Below are 4,475 nucleotides of genomic sequence, written 5' to 3'. Positions count from 1 at the left end.
AACACTTTATTTCCACAAGCTGTGATGACTTTAAACAAGGCACTTTAATCTTGTATGGACTTTTTTATTGCACAGTATTTTAGCCTTTTTACCCCAGAGAACTTTATGTGGCATTGATTGACTGTTTGACTGATTGATTGTTTTTTTTATTATTGTGAAATGTCTTTTAAATGTTGGCAGTGCACTTTGAGCTCCTTGCACATTTTTCCCCAATGTGGTTTCCATTCTACAAATGGCTAATAAATTGAATCTGAATCTGAAATTTTACCCCTCAGCGTACCAGACTTTTTTTTCTAGTGTACCGGAACTTTCTATAATTCCCGGACTATCAAGACGCTACTTTTTTCACACACTTTGAACCCAGCTGCTTCAACAATGACGCTAATTAGTGGATTTTCACGAGTAAACGAGGTTCATGCTGATCAGTGGCGCCGCCACTTTAAATCATTTTTTTAAAGTGCCTTTTTTAAATTGTTTTGGGAAGGGGATACTAAAGATGCTGGTTTGTAATAGGCCAAACACGCTGAGTCCTCTTGTTTTTTATTCCAACTCTTTTTATTGACATTTTTCAATCAAATGCAAATAGAACGGTACATTTCTGAAGTAATAAAGACCCTCATGCCCCCCTCCCTTAACCCACCCACCCCACTCAGGTCAAACCACCTTGGACACATGGCGCAAACCTACAACACAAACATAAACATTTGCGCACACACTCATACCACGTAGAAGACAGACATTAAAGGTTGAGAACGAAGAGAAAAACAAATAGAAGAGATTATTCCTCATCAGGATCTGGGTATAAATCAAGAGAGTTGATACACAACAGAAAGGGATTCCACGAGCTCTGGAACATTTGAGCAGAGCCCTTTAATGACAACCGGAGTTTTTCCAATTTTAGATTAAAGAGGACTTCTTTAATCCAACGACCATATGATGTGGGCTGAGCCAACCTCCAATTGTATAAAATTAGTCGCCTGGCCAGCAGGGTCGTAAAGGCAACAGTGCGTTTTAGTGACTTAGAAAATGTGATATCAGGGGAGAGGCCGAATATAGCTGATAACGATGATGAGGCCAATGATTGTCATTTACGTAATCTGTCACTCAGTGATTTTGAACTCTGCCGCTATATTCGTCTACACCACTTAGCCTCCTGCCTCTGGTGATTACGGTGTGGTTTGTTATAGAAATGTCAAAAAGACAGTTGAGCCTTTTCCAAGCATTTGTAAGAAAAAAAATCTAAGTCCGCTGCCTTCACCCTCCAGAGCAGCAAGAACTTTGGCGCTAGCAGCAGCCATGCAGGACGGGAAGATGAGGTGGCTAGCTATGCTGCTAGCTATGCTGCCTCTCTTTTTTGTGTAGCTTGCATGCTTTTCTTATCGGGAGACATGGTTCTGAGAACGAAGACACTTACTGACTGGAGTAATGCAAAAAAAAGAAAAAAAAAGTTTCCAGACACCAGTCAACTCCAGTGCACAGTAGTGCCCAACTGCGCACAGGTGAATTTGTTATTGCTTTATGAAGGAGTCAGTCTATCTATTCCAAGTTAGATCGCTCACATGAACAACCAGTGGAACGCACTAAACATGGGCTGAAAGCCGGCAATGATCTAATTTGCTGTTTGTGGACAGCAAAACCCTCCCATTCGTAGCTGCACTAATGAGGCAGTAATTTCCAGGTGCTTCTGAACTACTGTACCACAGGAGATGAGAAACTGAAAGAATGTCTCTGAAATGCACCAAGCAATGCCAAATACTTCAGTCGTCACAACCAGAACGAGTTGATTATGTGGGATTCAAGACACAATTCTGAACCCATGCAGGGGTGCAGAGTGGTTCTCCCTTTTGGCTGATGAGACTTCTGATATAAGTGATGTTGAGCAAGCAGCTCTTGTGGTGAGACATGTGGATTATGTCCACTGCTGACACTACAGGTGAGACCTTAACCCAACTCCTGCTGGACCGTTTTCAGAAAATTGGATCTGGACCCTGTTCATATTGATGGACAGGGATATGACAGGGGGCTGGGAATGTCAGTGGAAAGGTGCATCAGAGAACTGTATCCCGTGGCAGTGTATGTGCACTGCAGAAATCATGCTTAACCCGGCCATTGTGCACTCGGCAAGAATTCCTGTTGTCCGCAACACTCTGATTACAGCTCAAGAGTGAGTGAGCTTCACTACAGCCTCCCCAATGTGCCTGCACTGTTTGTTGAGCAACATTGACAGTAAAAAAAAACGCCTCCAGAAGTTTTTAGACACACGCTTGTCTCAGCATATGTGTCCGTCTACAACAATCTAAAACTACGAGGACGTGTTCACCACAGTGGCTGAGCTGAAAATGGCCTCTGACGCCAAGTGCAGCTCCACCGTCCTCGCTCACTCGGGCCACGGGGACGTTTGAGTTCAATGTCTGCCTCATCAGCACTCAGGAGCTTCTTCACTGCTGAACACCACTGAGCAAATGGGCGACAGAACCCCAAAGTGTGAACTGTCTCTGCACAGCAAGCAGAAGGAGGACACGCCTGTCTGTCACCAGTGACATTCTCCAGGTTCACACTGCCGTGAAGGTTGAAGAAGAACAACGCCAGTGCTGAGCCGTCATTCAGCTTTACGTCACTTGGAAACGTCCCTCCAGATCACCGTGGCAGACAAGAGACTGAGGGGACGTGTCCTGGCGGACACTCGTCATGATACTCCTGTGGATTCTGAGGCCGTCCTGCAGGAGTTCGATGCAACGGGGAGGCGTAGACGTCATTTCAAATAGGTGAAATTAGTAGCCTATTATTGAAATTAGTAGCCTATTATTGTTATTATTATTATTATTATTCTAAAGTGTGTTTTTGTGTGTTTTTATCTGGTCACCATCACGTGTTGCTGGGCTGTTTTCGTCTGTGTTTCTGTGCGCTGTCACCGTCCTCTGCTGTAAAGCCGAACTGATCTTCATTGTTCGTCGATACTAATTAACCCATTAATTCCAAGTAGATTTTTATTCATTTCTTGTTGGTATTTTTTTTGTTTGTTTGGACTTTTAAACATCTGTACGCTGTGTAATTTCTCTGTCCCCCTGCTTGGCCGAGGGCAGAGCGGGAACTCACTGTATCATACTTTCCTCTCTGCACAGAGATGCAATTATTTATAGGAACAGCATTTTATAGTGAGGGACAGAACACATGTCTTCTAGAAATCCCGACCACGTTTGCAAAGTTTGGATGAAACTCTCTGTGCGTACTACGAAATTGAATCCTGGTGGCGCCACTGATGCCGATAATACATGGGTGATGATTTCAGGTGCGTCACATAACTTCATCCTGCTGCACTCCGTGGCTGACCAGTCATCCTCCTCAGGAAAACCTCCTCTCCTCAGAACCACAATCAGCAGATACTTAATGAACAGAGATAAAACCTTCAGCGCTTGTGTGTTTTGTGCAGGAATTCATTTGCCCTCTCCCTCTCCACACCTGTGCTTAGAGACAAGTGCAGCCGATACTGTATATGTACAAATGTTGGTTTTTAAAAAAAAAAATTCAAATATGGTGATAGCAGCATATGTTCATTAATAAAAAAATAATAGTGTACACTGCACTGCGCGTGGCCCATATTGACGTGATCGACAGCGTCAACATTTTTCACAATTTCACACTTAAATCACACCCAATACGTTACATTACTGTACAGGCCATCCTGTCCCTGTCCACTCCTAAATCACTCCAGGTACCACTGGGTCAGAATGTTTTCTGGACTGTGGAAGGAAACCATTGTGTGGTGAACATGCAAACTCCACACAGAAGACCCCAAGTTATTTTTTTCAACTTACAAACAATATACTCCAAATATTCAACGCCTGATGTTGGAAAGAAAATAAAACTAATCTAAGTAGAATGGCGTCAGTCACAATTTATATCCAGGCTGTCAAACTGCAGCATCATCAAGTGGTAATCAAATCTTTTGACGCAGTATTATAATTCCTTGTCTGGGAGTGTGGCTGCAGACACCCACATGGAAAGACTTGAGAGAGTTTAACAGCTCTGACTGTTGAATCCTTCCTGTTAATTATCTGATACGACCTCTGATCCGGATGCATCCTGATAAATGTGAGCGATGGCTTTCTGATTGTGACCTCTGTTTCCACTCCTGCCCTCTCCTCACACCGCTCCCTCTGCACCTCAGTCTGCTCCACTGCTTCCTCACCCCTCCTCACTCCTCTTTCTCCGCTCTTTTCATTCATTCCAACTTCTATTTCCCTACTTTTCTCTCTTTGCAACATCGAAACCATTCTCCCCTCTGTCTGAAATCTTTCCTCTTTATTCTATAACTGTGGCAGGTCAGATCAAAGGTGTGTGTGTGTGTGTGTGTGTGTGTGTGTGTGTGTGTGTGTGTGTGTGTGTGTGTGTGTGTGTGTGTGTGTGTGTGTGTGTGTGTGTGTGTGTGTGTGTGTGTGTGTGTGTTGTGTCTGCAGGCTGCTGGTAATTGAAAA

The sequence above is a fragment of the Blennius ocellaris genome, assembly GCF_963422515.1.
Source record: "Blennius ocellaris genome assembly, chromosome: 15".
Classification (NCBI taxonomy): domain Eukaryota; kingdom Metazoa; phylum Chordata; class Actinopteri; order Blenniiformes; family Blenniidae; genus Blennius; species Blennius ocellaris.
Note: the sequence above shows the minus strand (reverse complement) of the source record.